This window comes from Acomys russatus, chromosome 15, assembly GCF_903995435.1.
Source record: "Acomys russatus chromosome 15, mAcoRus1.1, whole genome shotgun sequence".
Classification (NCBI taxonomy): Eukaryota; Metazoa; Chordata; class Mammalia; order Rodentia; family Muridae; genus Acomys; species Acomys russatus.
The window spans coordinates 22,592,076-22,611,809 of NC_067151.1; the positions used below are offsets into that span (position 1 = coordinate 22,592,076).

At 37.4% G+C, this 19,734-nt stretch overlaps 1 non-coding gene across 1 annotated transcript; it reads right to left on the reverse strand.

Annotated features, from left to right (window-relative positions):
• Window positions 1-18,071: 18,071 nt before the first annotated feature.
• On the reverse strand, window positions 18,072-18,199 carry LOC127199695 (small nucleolar RNA SNORA17). The gene has a single exon (XR_007831969.1). It is a non-coding gene; the product is annotated as a small nucleolar RNA SNORA17 (small nucleolar RNA).
• Between the last annotated feature and the right edge of the window lie 1,535 nt (window positions 18,200-19,734).

The window sequence follows — 19,734 nt, forward strand, 5'->3', positions numbered from 1 at the left end:
CAGAGTATAATTAATAGTGTCAGTGGTTGACTTCCATGAGGTAGGTCTTGGGTTGGGCAAGGCATTTACTGTATATTCCCTCAATTTCTACTCTATATGGTCTATATGGTTCCTGAACATCTTATAAGCAGGGTAAGTTTTGGATCAAAGTTTTTGTGGGTGCACTGGTGTTCTCTTCCCACCACTAGGAGCCTTTTCTAGTTAGAGGGTCTCTTCTTCAGTCTCCACGACCCCTGCTACTAGAAGTCTCAGCTCTATTCCCCCTCATATTCTCTCAGAGGCTTATTCTGACTTAGGTCTCTATCTTGTCACAGAGCTGTCCCTACTGACAGTTTCTCCTTCAACAAATAATACTGGTCTAACTGGATGTCTATATATAGGAAATGCAAATAAATTCATATTTTTTATTCTGCATAAAATTCAAGTCCAAGTGGACTAAAGACTTCAACATAAAACCAGATATACAAAGTGTATTATAAAAGAAAGGGAGAGGAGCCTTGAAATCATTGGCACAGGAGACAATTTTTTGAACAGAAATCCAACAGCACAGGCCTTAAAATCAATAATTAATAAATGGCACTTCCCTTTGTATATGCTCATAGAGTATCAAGTCTCTTCTTGGTAGCCTGCTATCCTTCCTCTGAGTGCCACCAGGCCTCTCCATCAAGGGGATGTGGTCAAATATGTGGCACCAGAGTTCGTGTGAACATTAGACCCCACTCTCCACTCAACTGTGAAGAATGTCCTGTCCACTGGGTAGATCTGGGTAGGGGCTCAAAGTTTACTGCATGTATTGTCCCTGGCTGGTGCCATAGTTTGAACAGGACCCTTGGGCCCATATCTACCCATCATAATGTTCTTCTTGTAGGTTAATAGGACCCTCTGGATCCTTGTATTTCCCCATTCTCCCTCAGTCACAGTCATAGGGGAAGGGAGTAAGTGGAAATGGGAGGGAGGGAGGAATGGGATGATACAAGGGATGGGATAACAATTGAGATGTAATATGAATAAACTAATAAAATATATTTAAAAACAAAACAAAACAAAAAACCCAAAGATTTAGATAGAAAATGGGATATTTCAGAAAAATTATGATAACTTAAAATATAACTAATAATATAATATAAACTTTTGTGTTTATTAAAATAAATAAATAAATAAATGGCACTACCTGAAAGTCAAAAGCTACTGTAAGGCAATGGACATTTTCAATACAGTGAAATGGACTCTACATATAGATAAAAGATCTTTAACAATCTTACATCTGACAAAGGACTAATATCCAAAATATCTAATAAAAAATAAATAATACCAGAGAACAAAATAACTCAATTAAAAACATGTACACAGCTAAACAGAGAATTCTCAACACAGGAATCATCTAAAATTGGCAAGAAGTACTTAATGAAATGCTCACAATCCTTAGTCATCAGGTGAATACAAATCAAAGCAACCCCAAAAAATCCATGTAACATGTCAGAACAGAAATATTATTCCTAGATTGTTTACCCATTTCCACAAATTAATTGGGGCCAGACAAAGGTATTATTTGTCCCAAATTAGCAGGAAGAAACCTTAAGAAAACAACATGTCATTTCCTTTAAGGACTGTTGGAATGGTTTTTGTTGCTTTCTTGGGCTATAGAGGGTTATTTTCAATGGGGGCTGGTTACAAGTTATTGTTGGCCTTAATTAGAGAGAAAACAAGGTTGGACTCAGGGATGTCTCTCCTTTCCTTTATCTTCCATTCTTAGATTTGGAGATAGGGGTTGAAAATAAAGTAAAGGGATATTAAAAATATATAGGGAAGATAGAACAAAAGGTAGATTAGTGAATCTACTCCTCAACTTAATGCCTTAATTGTCATTCACAGGTTATTTTTAATTCATTGGTATAGACTTTTGTATACAGATGCACAATAAATGTAGTTTTAGATAAATGGGTATATAACTCAAAATGTAAGAGTATTCTTCACACACATTATATTTCTACTATAATATGTTGTATTGTACCCATATAACTTAATTATATTATAAGAATTACTTCCAATGCTTTAAAATTGCTATTGCAGGCTGTTTAGGATAAGTATGTTATAAAAGTTATTTGTTACTTGATCAAATATGGTCATATCAATTACTAATCTATTTTTATCACAAGAATATACATCTTAGGTATATCAGATAGACATGATTCTATAGAAAAATAAGGTAAAATAGTTAGATAAGATCTTAAGAAACCTCAGAGACATACAGATTATGGCACTTAAAAATATTTTTATTATTTTAAAGATTCAATGACATTGAGACATATTAACTCCTGGCAACACCCAACCTACTTCAAAAAAGATGATGAGCATAAAGAACCTCCTTATGGAGATGGCTTCAAATGTGGCAAACAAGCCACTGGATAAAATAGCCTTGTTTCTATTACAGACAGAAATCTGTCTAAAAAAGGGCAAGCTTGGATTCAGGGAGAGTTGACAACCAAACTCTGCCAAGTCTTCAATTGTTCCTCACAAATATGTCTGTCAGATATATTGGGCCAAAAGGCTGAAGATGATGTTTCAGTGTTACAGAGAATTTTCGGTGGCTGCTCAAGTAGCAAACTGTCTCTGACATCTTCTCATTTGGGTAGCTGCTAACCTGAACCACCTGTATACATGGATAAATAATTTTATTCCTTATCAAATCTCTGATGGGTTTGAAGACAAGACAATTTACTTTTACTGTTTAGCTTAGTTGTTTAGAGGTTATGATGTGTTTAGATCTAGATAGATGTTTTAAGTTGATAGTGTCGACATATGATAGATATTGATTTATATTCAAAATTTTAGGTGCACCAAGGTAGGAAAGATGTTTCCTTCAATGCTTCCTAATACAAATAGCTGAAACACTAAGAATGTAACATTTATATAAATACCTGATTGTGTCATGGTTCTTCTTGCTGTAGGTAGTTTATTGTGTATACGTGTAATAATATAAATGTATACATAAAAATAAAAAAATTAATAAATAAATAAATATCTCAAGTGACAGCACATACTGGTAAGGATGTAGAGAAAGGGAAACATTAATCTATTGTTGGTTGTACAAGCACTTTGGAAATCAATCTGGCACTTTCTCAGAAAACTGGGAATAGCATATATATACACCAAATTAAAAGTATTGCCTGGTGCGGTGATGCATGCCTTTTAAAATTAATTAATTAATTTATTTATTCTCTTTACATCTAATAGTAACCCCCTCCATCCTTTCCTCCTGGCCTCACCCTCCCTACCTCTTCCCCATCCTTTCTCCCATATTCCTCAGAAATGGGGAGATCCCTACTCACCCACCACGTCACATCAAGTTGCATCAGTACTGAGCACATTCTTTTACCTTGTGGTCTGTCAAGGCAGGCCTGTCAGGGGGAAGTGATCAGAAAGCAGGCAGCAGAGTCTATGTCAGAGACAGCCCCAACTTCCCTTGCTAGGTGATCCTCATGTATCCTGAGCTGCCTCTCTGTTACATCTGTGCAAGAGGCCTAGGTCCAGTCTATTCATGGTCTTTTCTTGGTTCTTCAGTCTTCACAAGGCCCTTTGGGCCTTGGTTAGTTAGCTTTGTTAGTCTTCTTGTAGAGATCTTGTCACCTGTAGGTCCTTTTATGCATCCCCCACTTTCCCACAAGACCACTTGTTCTTTGCCCATTATTTGGCTACTAATGTCTGAATCTGTTCAGATCTGCTGCTGAATGGAGTCTCTCAGAGGTCAGCTATGAAAGGCTTCTGTCTTCAAGCATAACAGAATATTCATAATGTTGTCAGTCATTGGTTCTTTCCCATGGTGTGGGTCTCAGAATCACTGTACTCCAAAGGTAGATTCAGAGGCTGAGGTATATGGTTCTCTGAATTCAAGGGCACTGTGAAATCTTGTACCTATAAAGAAATAACAAGTAATTCATTTTAAAATACAATAATAAGTAAGATAACAATGCATCAAAAGTAAAGAAAAAAGAATTAATGAAACACACCAAAAGCATTAGATGTTCTCTAGTTGAAGTAGAGTTGGCTATGAGCCACCTGATGTTGGTATTGCCAATTAATTCTGGGTCCTGTTCAGGAGCTTTATGCACTCTAACCTTTGAGCTATCTCTCCAGTTGCAGTCTTAATTCTAATATACAGAAAGAAATGGTGGGGCCAGTCCTCTAGAACTCTAATTTGCATGATATGTTCTTGCTTAGCACAGAGGATCTTTGCATTTTTCATTTAGCATTGCTTTAATATCATCATTGACCATTTGACCAGCATGAGCACATGAAGTAAATATGAGCAGGATCTAAGATTTAGATATGAGCATGTCATTAATCTATATCTTACAATTCTAACATACCCCATAATAAAAACACAGGTAAAATATTAAGAATTGCAGATAGAACATAATTGAAAGTGAAGCATCTTTAGTTTATATCAATTTTCCTGTGATGATATTAAAAGTTAAAGTGTATACTTATCAACTTCTATATGGAAGAAAGCAATAAGATAAAAGCAATGATAAGGTGAGTGGGATAAATAAATAAACAAAACAGTTTTCTCTGGTTCTGCATTATAAGGTCTTTATTTTTTTTAAGGTCTTTACTTTATATTATTCAAATAAGTTCTAATTAGCTTCATGCTTATACTAATAGAAACAGTGCTGTACTGTCTTTTCTCCTTCATGTTACTGAATAGAATAAAAAAGAGATCAAAATTTCCCTCTCTTTGCAGACATTGATGACCTGTAACTCCACATCTATGGCGGAGACCATGTGGAATATCTCTTGGCCATGTTGTCATGCCAACTGCTGTTGTCAATTTCAGTCTTATTCAGACAACGTAGTGTTGAGAGGTCATGGATGCAGTTTCCCTATAATTCTAGGGTATTCTACCTAGTACAGACATCTCAGGACACTGATTCTTACACTCCTTCTGCCTCTTCTTCTTTCATATCCCTGAGCATTAAGGGTAAATGTTGTGTGAATACCCTTTAGATTGGATTTGTCACATCATTGTCAGTTTTTCTCCATAACTGTAAACTTCTTTAAGTGTCTTCACCAGTTCATAAAATTCGGAAAGAGATAGGAATTATTTGTGGTTATAAAGAAATATGTTTAGAATATATCTAGAAATTATGTTTATATACAGGTTATTCTCTTGTGCCAATGGCCTCTCTTGTTATTTATGCCTAAACATAGCTGCCTAAGTTTTCATTAACATAAATTAATTCCTTAATGACTAGGCCTTAAGTCTAATTAGACAGCTATTGGTTATCCTTAAGATAAAAGTTCTACTGTTGTACTTTTGTAGATATCTTACCATTCAAGTAATTTTTACAAAAATGAATAATTACAAAATAAATAATATATTACTAAAAAGCCTAAGGAAGACCTACTTTGTGTTTTAACATAGAGCACTTGCATATATAGTTATGAATTTTATACCAGTTCATACTCAATAAAATGAAAAGGTGTGATAGTTAATATTGATACTAAACTTGACCTGATAGAGAATCTATTAGGAGACAAGATTTTAGATGTGCTTGAAGGGAATTACGTAGACTATATGGATTGAAGTGGATCATTCCAACTTTAACAGTAGGTAAAAGAATTCCAAAGGCTGGAATACTGTACTGAATAAAAAAAGAAAATGACAGCTAAATATAAGCATTCATTTTTCTGCTTCCTAATGATGTGAGCAGTGTGATCCGCTGCCTCCCATTCCTTCTGCCATGGTTTCTCATCCATGAAGGACTGTACCAGTAAACTTGGAACATTTCAATGATAATTTTAATTGCCTCTATAATTGTACTCAAAGAAACATTTAAAAATACTTTTATATTACAAACATATTTTGCATTCCTATTCTGGCTTAAATCAAACCCCTCCTTCTGGTCTTCCTTGCATTCCCTACTCCCCTCCTTGCCTTTCCTCTGTATATTCTTCTTTTCATTCCTTTATCTCCTTCTGCTCTTCCTCCTTTTCCTTCAGTTCCTCCACCACTTCCTTCTCATCTTCCTCTCTTCCTCCTCCTTGTCCTCCCTTCTTCTTTGCACCCTGTTTCTCAATCCTTTCCCAACACTAAATTAGCAATGAATTATTAGATCTTTCCCCCCCTGGTGTTTGTTTCTTGAAATCCTCAACCTCACTCATGGCCCTCTACCCACACATTTCTCCTTGCAGGTTTAATACAATAATATCAGAACCATGGCATATACACTAAATGCTTACTGAAATGAAACTTTGAAGAAGACGTTATTTCTGTCACAATTCCACCTTTTCTAGGAGTCTACTCTGATACCATCACACAATAATTTCCTTGTTCCTCGGCTACATTTTATTCCCATCTTGGCTTCTGTGCTTTGCTTTTTTCAAGGTAAACTTTTAAAAGGATATTTATTTGCTCACTTTACATCACGATTGCAGCCCCCTTCCTCCTCCCCTCCTGGTCCATCCCTCCCACCCTCCTACTACTTTCTCCCTCCCATTCTTTTCAGAAAAATCTCCCCTCCCAGCCACCATATCAATCCAGCCTGGCACATCAGCTCACAATAGGAATGAGTGCATCCACTTCCACTGAGACCAGGCAAAGCAGCCCTGCTAGGCAGAAGTGATCCAAAAGCAGGCAACAGAGTGTATATCCGAAGGAAGCACTGCTATACTAGTGAGGGCACCCACATGTAACCAAGCTGCACATTAGGTACATATGTGATATAGGGGGCATAAGTCTATACCATGCATGCTCTTTGCTTTGCCCTAGGTTAGTTGACTTTGTTGGTCTTCTTGTGGAGTTCTTGTCTCCTCTTGGTCCTTTTATCCTTCCCCCTAACATGTCCATAAAACTCACCAAGATCTGCCTCATGTTTGGTCACCAGTCTCAGCATCTGGTTCAATCCTCTACTGGATTGAGCCTCTCAGAAGACAGTTAACGCCAGGCTTCTGTCTGCAAGCATAGCTCTCTATTGTGGGATTGGTCTCAGGTTGGGTCAGTCATTAATTTGCCATTCTCTCAAACTTTTTCCTTCTTTATCCCTGCACTTCTTCTAGGCAGGGTAAATTATGGCTGAGGGCTTGAGGGTAGGTTGGTTCCCCTCCATGTACTAGGAATCCTGCCAGGCCAGAAGGTAGCCACTTTATCTTCCATCTCTCCTCCATTGCCAGAAGTCTTAGCTTGAGTCACCCTATATACTCCCAGAAGCTTATCTTCTTGGAGGTCTCCAGCTTGTCTCAGAGATTCCCCTCATCTCATTTCCCTTATCTCTCTAAACACTCTCTCCTACTGCCCCAAGTCTTGTCATGTCTGATCCCCACCCGAGTTTCCCTCCCCACACCATCTCCTACCCAGTTCCCTCTATTCATCTACTTTGGATGCCTGTTCCTATTTCCCTTTGGAATGATGTTCAAGCAAACTCCTTTTGGGACCTCTTTGTTACTTAGCTTCTTTTGGGTCTGTTTATTATAATATGGTTTTTCTGTACTATATGGCTAATGTCTGCTTAATTTAAGTATATAACATGTGTGTCTTTCTGAGTCTAGATTACCTCACTCAGGATGATCCCTTCTAGTTCCATCCATTTCCCTGAAATTTTCATGATTTCCTTGTTTTCAAAAGCTGAGTTGTATCCCAATGTAAAAATGTATCACAATTTTTTATCCATTCTTCAGTTGAAGGACATCAAGTTTTTTTTCCAGTTCCTGGTTATTATGAACAAAGCTGTTATGAACATAGTTGAGCAGTTGTTGTTGTGGCATAGAGAAGCAACTTTTGGGTATATGCCCAGGAGTGGCATCACTGTTGCTTGAAGTTTAACACTTGACAGTGTACTGTTGAGTCTGTTCAAGGAGTCCAGGGATTATTTCTTTGTAACCTGTTGTCTCTCTAAAATGAAAACTGAACCTTATCTGTGCTGTGGATCTAATTAACAGTTTATGAGTTAATATTTTATTGAATACAAATTCTTCTATAGATAAATAACATTAAATTTGTGTTTTGAGTATTTAAAACATAAAGCATAAAATCTACAAAAGTAAGAACAATATGAAATATATACAGGTTATATCATACCAGCAACTGGTTCTTAGGGATTTGGTGACTCCCACAGAGTAGCTCTATGCTGAAAGATAAGGATGGAAGGCTTTGGAGGTATGGTAGGAAGAGATATGCCTAATACACACTTTACCTCACAATTCTACATTTTCTATGGTGGAAGAAAGTTTAATACAATATATCACCACATCAAAAACTTTCTAAGAAAAACCAGCTCCAAATTGCAGCTCAGATCAATGCTTGGATAGCTCTTGACATGAAATTGCCCTTTTATACATGATGATGTTCTTTTAAAATCCAAGATAAGTACATTATTAAAAATTTTTTATCCTGTTTTATCTCTTCTTTGATCAGTAGAAGAATTTTTCCACTCTGATTTCACCTTATCATTTTTTTCAGAATTCTTATCTATATGTATTTTAAGTAAGTATAAAACGTACCATTTTAAGAAAAATGTCTTCTTATCATCTTTTCTCAGGGTAGGACTTTAAGTATCTATCCAATTATAGAAGTTTTGAAATTTTTGCATATTTTATAATGGTCCATTCTGTGTACATTGCTATAATGTTCTAGAAAGTATATTGAGAGAAGCTGTGCATAATATATCATGCTGAGCCTGGAACTATTTAGTGATGTCCAGCACAAAGGTCATTTACTCTTCTGAGGGCCTTTTGACCTTTAAGTTAATTTTCTATTTTATGGGTTTTGAAAAATTAGTTAGCAGCATAGTGTATAAATGTTGAAAGCAATCCATATTGTTCTCATTTCCTTGTCAAATCATTCGTATAAGTCAGAAAAATAGCTATTTAAGTACTCTGTATATTTGCAGTAAATATTCATATAAAAGTAATAGCATAAATAATCTATATTGTTATAATGTTGGCTACAACAGTGTGGCCATTCTTAACCTATGGGGTAAATAAAGCTTTCAAATTGTGACAGAAAGTTCACCAAGAGCAATGGTGTTTCATAAAAGATTTGAAGAACAAATGGAGGTGAAAGTCCTCTGGCATGCACACTGAGAATTCACTGTCATTTGTAAATTAGGGGTCATTCTGAGCTAAGGCCTGGTTGCTTTGAAGCTATAATACTGCATACTGCACAGTAACATCACACTTCATTTGTTGAGTGACTACTGTTGCCCAGGTCATATACTGTGTCTGAACAGCTGTGCTATCATGGAAGGTCCTTAAGTCGACCTCTCCTAGCTAATCACTATTACCAGAGTCCATTTGTTTTCTTAAAAACAAAAGATAAATCATTTATTTCATAAACTAATTAGACATATACATCACATCATATCAGTTCACACCACATGATAACTACCTAAGTACTTTTATAAATGTTAATGTGCCACATGCATTTAGACAAAATGAAGGCATATAATTCTTCTTTCTTGATATTTAACAAGAGACAATGACTAAGGAACCCAAAATATTAATTTTTCACATAAGGTAGGATATTAAATAAATAACTACAAAGTCACACAAATTACTTAACCTTTCTGTATATTTGATTATATGAGCTGTAAATTTTGTAATGCTGTTAATTATAAGAGTCAATACAAGTTGTCACTACATGTCCACTTCCCCAGTAATATTATGTACTTATTTATTCATTTTCACCATCAAAAGAATCTGGATTTCATAGGTGACCTGATAATCGGATATAAGGCAATAAGGTAAAAAACTGAGAAGCTGTTGAGGAACAAAGCTCAGAAGTGTAGAGGATGTGAGACCTGATCCCGCAACTCTGGTTTTATACCAAATACCCTGAGTGCCTTCCCACCATTTGATGGTCTCTCAGTACCACTTGCAACTTCATTCCCATCAATGGACTTTCTTATCCTCAGTGAGAGGTAGAAGTCTTTTGTATCTTGCAGTAGGTTACATAACTACGCCTGTACTATTTCACTGTGACTAAAACATATTCCTACTAACTGGATAACATATTCTTACATCAAAATCACAATCTGGACTAGTTTCTGTTTTTTTTTATCTCTGCTATCAAAGATACAGTAAATATAAACCTTACTCAGGATAATCTTTTCTAGTTCCACGCATTTGTCTGAAAATGTCACGATTTCCTTGATTTTAGTAGCTGTGTAGTATTCCATTATGTAAATGTTCCACACTTTGTTTATCCACTCTTCAGTTGAGGAACATCTAGCTTGTCTCCAGTCTCTTGCTATTATGAGAAAACGGTGCTACGGACATAGTTGTGGATGTATACTTGTGGTATGTGGAGTGTCTTTTCACTAGATACTCGGGAGAGCTATAGTTTGGTCTTGAGGTAGATCTATTCCCAGTTTTCTGAGACCTCCATGTTGTGGAAGATTTGGGTTATATGTAAACATGTTTTTGTTTTATCCTAGGTGTGGTATATAGGGTCTGCTCAAGTTTGTCCAAGCTGATAACTGCCTATTATAAAGGCCTATGATGTGAAGAGGTTCCTGCACGAGCATGGTCTTTAAGGGGAGAAAAGCCAGCCTAGGGGATTTGAGAAAGAAGAAAGCATCTAGTGTGTTTCCTCTGCTGTTCCTGGTTGCTGTTAATCAGTTTGACAAGAAGAAGCTGGAGCTATCCTGAAACATGGATTGGAATTTCCCCAAGGAAGACAAAGATCCTGAACACAAGAAGTAGCTAAAGAAAAAAATTGCCCTCCTCCCATTAACCTTCTTTCCTCTCCTACCTGGTGTTGCGGTGTTGGAAGGGAATTGGGATAAAGAAGGGAATAAATGAGGTTTCAGGAACCCAAAATAAAAATACATTTTTAAAATACACCAACACCTCCAGATTGATTTATACAGTGGTTGTATAAGTTTGCACTCCCACCAACAGTGGAGGAGAGTTCCCCTTTCTCCTCATCGTCACCAGCAATTTCTATTCCTTCAATTTTGATCTTATCCATTCTGATGGGTAGAAGATGGAATCTCAGAGTCATTTTGATTTGCTTTGCCATGATGGCTAAAGACGTTGAGCGTTTCTTTAAAGTACATGGCCCTTAGAGATTCTTCTTTCAGAGTTCTGGGTTTAGTATTTTTAATTGTATTGTTTGTTTTGATGGTGTTTAATTTCTTGCATTCTTTATATTTTGGATAGAGCCATTTGTCAGATCTAGGGAAGGTGAAGATCATTTCTCAATCTGTAGGCTGTACTAGTTTTCTATGGTGCCTTTTGCCTTACAGAAGCTATTCAGTTTTCTGTAGTCCCATTTCTTAATTGTTGAAGATGCTTTCTTTTTTCCATTGTATGGTTCTGACACCTTTGTTAAAAATCAAGTATCTGTAGGGGTGTGAGTTTAGTCCTAGTCCTTCAATTCAATTCCTTTGGTCAAACTGTTACATTTTATGCCAATACCTTGAGGTTTTTATTACTCTTACTTTGTAGTACAGCTTGAAATCAGAGATGGTGATATCTCCAGAAGTTCTTTGATTGTACCTAATTGTTTTAGCTATCGTGTGTGTGTGTGTGTGTGTGTGTGTGTGTGTGTGTGTGTGTGTGTGTGTGTGTTTTGTATGAAGTTGAAGATTGCACATTCAAGGACTGTAAATACTTGTGTTGGAATTTTGATAGGAATTGCATTGGATCTGTAGATTGTTTTTTTGTAAGATGGCCATTTCTACTACATTTGGGAGATCTTTCCATGTTTTGATACCTTCTTCAATTTCTTTCTTCAGAGATGTTTAGTTTTTTGTCACATAGGACTTTCAGTTGCCTGGTTAGAGTTACTCCATGATATTTTATATTGTTTTTGGCTATTGTGAAAGGTGTTGTTTCCATAATTTCATTCTCAGCCCATTTATCATTTATATAAAGGAGGGATACTAATTTTTAAAATTAATTTTGTATCCAACCAGTTTGCTAAAGATTTCTATCAGCTATAGAATTATCTGGTAGAATTTTGGGGATATGTATATATACTATCATATCACTGAGTAAAAAGTTGTTCACTGTCCATGAGTTTGTAAGGTTTCTGCTCTTTCTGCTGTTGTTGAGTTGCAGCTTTAATCTATAGTGGTCTGATAAGATGCAAGGAGTTATTTCTATCTTCTTGTATCTGTTGAGGTTTCCTTTGTAACCAAGTATGCATTCAATTTGGGAGAAAAGTTCCATGAGTTGCTGAGAAGAAGGTCTATTCTTTTGTGTTTGGCTGGAATCTTCTGTTCATATCTTTTAACTCCATTTGATTCATGACATCTAGCACTTTCATTATTTCTTCATTTAGTTTCTGTCTCAGTGATCTGTCCATTGGCGAGAGTGGGATGTTGAAGTCTTCCACTTTTAATGTATGGAATTCTTTTATAAATGTTGTTGCCCTTGTAGTTGGGGCATAAATGTTCAGTATTGAGATATCATCTTGGTGTATCTTTCATTTGATGAATATAAAGTGTTCTTCTCCATCTCTTTTGATTAGTTTTAGTTGATACTAGGATGGCTCATCTAGGTGGCTTTTGGGTTAGTTTGCATGGCATATCTTTTTCAGCCATTTACTGTAAGGTAATGTCTATCTTCATTGCTGGGGTGTGTTTCTGGTATTCAACAGAACAATTTGTCCCATTTTTTTTTATCCATTCTCTTAGCCTGTGTCTTTTTATTGGGAAGATGATGCCATTGATAGTGAGAGATATTAATGACCAATTACTGTTAGCTCCTCAAATTTTGATGTTGTTGGTAATTGTGTGTGTGTGTGTGTGTGTGTGTGTGTGTGTGTGTGTGTGTGTGTATGTGTGTGTGTTACCTTTCTTTTCTTTTTGAAGTTGTGTGGTTATTTACTTCTTCTGTTTTCCTGGGTGTAGTTGGCCTCCTTGGGTGGGTATTATCATTCTAGTATCTTCTGTAAGGCTGAATTTGTGGCAGAATGCTGTTTAAACTTGGTTTTGTTATGAAATCTCTTGTTTTTTTCCATCTATGTTAATTGAAAGTTTTGCGGGGTAAAGTAGTCTGTGCTACATCTGTGGTCTTTTAGTGTTCTGCATAGGCTCTTCTGGCTTTCATAGTCTCTGTTGAGAAGTCAGGTTTATTTCTGATAAGTTTGCCTTTATATGTAACTTGGTCTTTTTCTCTTGCACCTTTAATATTATTTCTTTGCTCTGTAAATTTAGTGTTTTGCTTATTATGTGGTGGAAGGATTTTCTTTTATAGTCCAATCTATTTGGAATTCTGTAAGCTTGTTGTATATTTGTAGGCAACTCTTTCTTTAGGTTGGGGAAGTTTTCTCCTATGATTTTGTTAAAAATATTTTCTGGATGATGAAGCTTATTGTCTTCTTCTTCCATTGCTATTAATTATAGGTTTGGTCTTTTTATAGTGTCCCAGATCTCTTGAATGTTTTGTTCCAGGAAACATTTTAGTTTTAACATTTACTTTGACTGATGTATCAAAAACTTCAAATGTATCTTCTACACTTGAGATTCTCTCTTGTACATATTGTATTTTGGTGGTGTTGCTTGTGTCTAAATTTCCTGTTCTCTTCCTTAGGTTTTTCAACTACAGAATTGCCACAGACTGCATTTTCTATATTGCTTCCAATTCCATTTTCAGGTCTTGTATAATTTTATTCATTTCTTTCCCTCCTTTGATTAGTATTTGTCTATAATTCTTCCTAGAATTTATTCCATTCTTTCATCTGTTTGAATGCATTTCCCAGTGTTTCTTTGAATGATTTATTTTCCTCCTTTAATGCTTCTTTCATTTTCATAACCTCAGATTCAAAATCATTTTCTTGTGCTTCTGCTGTGAGAGTACTTTCAGAGCTTGTTGTGGTAGGACTATTGGTTTTTGGTGGTGTCATGTGGATCTGAGTTTTGTTCCTCTAGCCATCTGGTTGTCTCTAGTGTTAGCAGATATAGTGGTCCCTGCAATGAGTTTGTTGTCTGTCTCAGGTGGGTCAGTAAGGTCAGGAGAAAGTAAAGGGAGCTCTAAGCCAAAGGCTGCTTGCTAGGGCTCCCCACAGGTCTACTGAGCATGACAGACAATAGGGACTGGAGCCAGCAGCCAGCTCACTTCTGCTGTGTTTGCTGTCTCTGTCCCAGTTGGGCCATGAAGATGAGGATCAGGCTGAGAGAAGTCAAATCTGAATTAAAGTTGGTCTGGTACTGCACGAGCCTCCTCCCAATGGCTGGTATTTGGGTTGTGTCTAGTGCCCAGCTGAGTACTCCTGGGTTTCCTGTCTGTCCCAGATGGGTCAGGTGGGTGAGGAGCAAGTGGAGAAAGATTTAAGTTGAAAACTGCCTGAGTGCCTCATAGGCTTCCTCAGGATGAAAGACAGTGGTGTCTGTGGTCCGTGTCGGACTCACCTCTGGTGAGTTTGCTCTCTGTGTCTCAGATGGGCCCTGTTCTCTTCTTTTCAAAATTATGGATTTCCAGCCTGAGTTTAATTATTTCCTGCTGTCTAGTCCTCATTGGTGTTTTTGTTTCCTTTTGGTCTAGACATTTCATATGTCCTCTTAAGATGCTAGTATGAGACCTCTCCAATTTCTTAGTGTTTGGTCTTTCCTCTTAACAGTGCTTTCATTGTGTCCCACAAACTTCGTTATGTTATGCCCTCATTTTCATTGAATTCTATAAGTCTTTGATTAATTAATTTATTTCCTGACCCAGGGGTCATTGAGGAGAGAGTTGTTCTGTTTCCATGAGTCTGTAGATTTTATATTGATTCTGTTGCTGTTGAGGTCTAGCTTTATTCTTGAACAATTTTATTCATTTCCTCCACTTTTTTTTTTTGTATTTTCCTGTATTTCCTTAAAGAATTTAGTAATTTCCTTGACCTGTTTGATTGTATTTTTCTGTGTTTCTTTCAGGAGTTTATTCATTTCCTCTTTAAGGGCTTCTATAATACTCATAAGATTAGATTTAATATTACTTTCTTGTGATTCAGATGAGTTAGGATATACAGAGATTGTCATAATAAGATAGCTGGATTTCGATAGTGCCATATTGTCCTGAGTTTTGTTGTATGAATTTTTGTGCTGGCCTTTACCACCTTGTTGTCCTTGGTGTTGGCAGGCCAGGTGGTCCTTGATGCCAGTAAGCTTCAGGGCCTTCAAGTAAAGCTGGGACCTGTGAAATGAAGCTCATAGGACAGGCTTAGACTTTCTGCTGTTTCGTTTTCCTGAGGGAACCTGGCAAGCAAGGAATTGATGGAGGCATCTCACTTTGTAGTGCTTTGTTATATTCTTCACAGTAGCCAGAATATAAAATTAGTCTAGAGGAACGACAACAGAAGGAATTGGTAAAGAAAATATAGGATCTGTAATCAGCAAGGGAAAGAGGGAGAGAGAGAGAGAGATATGAAAGCATGCCTTTTGTGTGAACATGAATGAAATTATATCATTATTTAATTAAAATAATACAGGGACATAAAATCAAATATCATGCTTGTGATATACTGAAAAAAATATATATATAAAACCTGAATATCAAAACATAAGTGATTACTAATATATATATATTCATATGTTCATATGTCTATAATACATAAATGAAATATATATTATTTGTATTTATTAAGCTGGAACAAAAGCAAAGTGGCAAGAAAATCTGGTAGGTAATAATTCTGAGGAAAGTATAGTGATAGTTATGCATGGCAGTAACAAAACAAACTATGTTATCTATGCTAAGTCAAAAATACTTAAGCATTTTAAATTTATATATGAAATTAATAAAACTGACTGTAGAGTTTGTAGGTTCTGTCTAAACTTGAGAAACAGTGGTAGTGTGGGGTTGATGGATCAATCTGCCAAAAGGCTGACTCTAAGAAAAGTGCCGAGGAAAAAGAACAGCATCACTGACAATTAATAATGCCTGCAGTTATGCAGACAAAATTGTTATGAACAGGCATGAAATATCAAGATACTAGGATTCTGAGACATAACCTTATAACACCTTGTTTCTAGGTTTAAAATTTAACCAATTATATACTCACCATTTCCCACATCTGTGCAATCCACCAGCATTGTGTGGGCACCCTGGACATCTGTAAAAGAAACAGTGTATGTGGCTGTGAATATTTTTATTTTATTTTTATAAATTTTTTAAAAGACTGTATTTGTTTCTTTTTAAAAAAACCTAAATACATTCATGAAACCATTTTAAAGGTGTTTTGCTTGTGCTTCAGTTTTGTTTTAATATTCATGGCCTTTCATGAATGTTGCTGGGTTCTACTGGAGACATAGTGCTCATGCTGTTATTGATTATGGTTTTTTTTTTCCTGTTTTTCCCCCCCTCCCCTTTTTCTTTTTGAGATTTCCTAGGCATCTGGATTTGGCCAATTGTAATTCTAGGTGTGGATATTTTTTTATTTGTTTGTTGAATTACTATTTTGTGCCTTGGTTTCATTTTCTGTCTGGTTTGTGGGAGAGATTAGTTGCTGTGTGGTGCCTGGAAGAAAATCTTCTGAGTTCCTGATAGGTGTGGTACTGAGACACTGAGACTTAGGAATAGAGATGGGTTGGAGGTAGTGGATGGGTTTCACAAGAGGAAAAAAAGCAGGGTGTCTCACCAGAATCTACTTAGTTAATTCCCTGTGGATGGACACAGAGAATAAAGCAATGGAAGGTCTCTATAGAGCTGGGGATGAGACTGGGTGCTGGACTTCTAGGAGTAAGGTAGAAGATGTGTAGTTAGCCTACTTGGTCTCCTGGCAGGAGTGGTCCTGGGTTATTTTTTTAATTTTTAGTTCTTTCTTTGTGAATTTTCTATCACGGTCTCCAATTGCACTTACCTTCCTCTCCCCTCACTCTTACTCTCCACCCTTGCAACTTCCCCTGTGACAGAAAAACAAATCTCAATATACAGTTTATCCCACAGTGTGCCCTTTCATCCACACTTCTTTGCTTGTAAATGCTCATTGCAACAACTTATTGGTGTAGTATGAGGCCTCTGTATTCAGGTATACTATCAGTACTGGACCCTCAGTGAGACTCCTTTTGGATATCTTGTTTTTACCTTGTTTTCTGGGGATCTTATAATTTTGGACCTGAAGGATGGGCCCATCATGCACTCCAGCAATTTAGTGATGATGTAGATGTGAGGTTGGAACTATTTAAAGACTTACATATGGGCCTGAGATGTAGCTGATCTATCTGGTTGGCCCACCAGCTCCCCCATATCCACACCACCAGTGTGAGCTCTCCTCGTATGCAGCTGGCTCATCCAATACCAGAGCCAGCAAGGGAGAGACTCAGCTCTCCCACTCTCATGTTCTCATGGCTGCCTAATCTTCTACTCTACCCAGAGGAAGTGCTGGGCCTGCTCAGCTTTCCTGAGTGTTGCTGCTGATGAGAGACAGGGACAGTTCTTCCACACTCAGGACCCAAGACAGCTCTTCCACCTGAGGGAGAGTACGAGAGCATCCTTCCTTCTTCTGAGGCACTGCACTGTAGTGCGTGAGGGGCAGAGATGACTCTCCTGGCTTATGACCCCAGGGATAGCTCTCCCACATGACAAAGGTGGATAGGGCAAAAGGAAGGGAGGTTATCACACCCTTATCATGCCACACCAGGGTCATTTCTACTCTGCTTCCCAGGAGAGGTACAGGGCCCTTTCGCCTTTGTCCTTGCCACAACATGGGAAATATGTGGCAGGAATAGCTCTCCTGTTCTCATATCACCAGATACAGCTCTCTCATGATGCCCAGGTTAGGTCAGGGCTCCACCATGGTCCCAGTTAGCATTATCTGCTACTCACATCAAATTTTCCTTCGCTACCCTAAGAGTTGCCAGTTCTGCCTCTCTTCATTGTGCCCACATCCATCTGTTTCTTTTTTTCATCCATTTCTCCACCACTTCGTTGCTCCTTTAATTGGATCTGAGGATCTCTGAGTGTCTGGGCTCAACTCAGGAGTGTTATTTTCTGCTTGTGCATTATGGCATTAGACAGAGATTATGTAAGGCATGATCTGCTCCATCCCCCAGGCCTACATGGTACCAGATTGGTGGTCTTCCTAAGCTAGTTCCCTTTTCAGGCTCCATGGTGCTGGACTAGTGGTAGTTCCAGGCTCACTTTTTCCCTGGAGTATTAGCCTACTAATAATTCAGATGTTCACAGGTCAAAGCATTGAGAGTAGACACAGCCTGTCACCTCTCTGATACCTACTGACAAGTGACACAACAGCCATACCTTCAACACCTCTAGGGTAAATCAATGATGACAAAGCTGTAATCCAAACAACAATGGAAGGTGTGTATAAAGGACTAGAAAGAAAAGATAAAGATTGTTAAGAGAGGGAAATGGATGGATGGTGGCAAGACTGGAATGGGAGACTCAAGTTAGAAAAGGGATAAGAGAGTGTGATGTGGGCAGGAATATGGAGAGAGACAGCTAAAATAAAAAACCATTGGAGAGGTAGTGTCTTAGTGTTATGTTTTTATTGTTGTGAAGACACATCATGACCATTGCAACTCTTTTAAAAGAAAAACTTAATTTATTACTGGCTTACCATTTCAGAGGCTCAGTCTATAGTCATTTCAGAAAGCCTGCAAGGTGCTGGACAAGGAGCTGAGAATTCTACATCTTGATCTGAAGGCAGCCAGGAGACTGTCTCCCACAGGCACCTAGGAAGAAGATCTGATTCCACACCTCAAGCCCACAACACAGTTGGAGGATGATACACTTCTTCCAACAAGGCCACTCCCATTCCAAAATGGCCACCTTTCCTAATATTGCTACTCTCTATGGACCAAGCATTCAAACACATGAATCTATGGCAGCCAAACTCATTCAAACCACCCTTGGTAGTATAGAAATTTAATACCATAGAAACTTTCTAAAATATATACATGTATAAAGACAATATGAATTAAATTACAAACTAAGGGGGAGATACAGTCCTAACAGGGCATCATTTGCCATCAAACAAAGCTTATAATAACAGGAAGCTGTTAGAGCTAATTAAGATTTGTCTAAACTGGCCCTGTAGGAATCCCCAAACAACCCAGGCAGTTTTCAAAAGAATGGGTTGCTGTCCATAAACTGATAGGAATTCATGACAGAAAACATTTTACCATAAGCAGAATAATGAAGTGAAAGTGTCTGGTTTCTTTAAAAACTCTGTTGTGTCATGTGATATTTTCCTGGAAACTGTCTAGTGAGAGGGCAGGTAATGTTTTATGGAAAGCTGTCTTGTTTGTGAAAGGGCACGTGATGCTTTTCTGGAGAATGTCTGTTGAAAGAGCATGTAATATTTTGCTGAAAACAGATACATGAGATGGTGGGTGTTTACTGGTCTTAACTGGTCTTCACTTTGCAGAGAAAAACGTTGCAGAGAACTTCTCCCCTGTGCTGGTTCTGGCAGTTTGAGCTGACTCTGCATAGCCTTCTGTTTCTTCTGGATTGTGCCACAGCTACGGATTTGTTTGAAGTTCGTTTTTTACTATTGGACTGGACTGCTGCTATCCTGACTGGCCAACCAAACACTGACAACACAAAGTGGAATTGCCCAAGGAACTATGCCTAAACAGGTCCACACCTCCCTTTTTCTATAAACATCCTTTTCCCCTTCCTCTGTTCAGTGGTTTAAAAGTGAGATTGAAGTATTTAAGAACCTAAATAAAGTAGGTATTGAAAAGTCTAAGCATACAGAATAAGGTACTCATTCATGTTGAAAAATAAAAACACTATATATATATATATATATATATATATACACACACACACATATATATATATTTACAACCT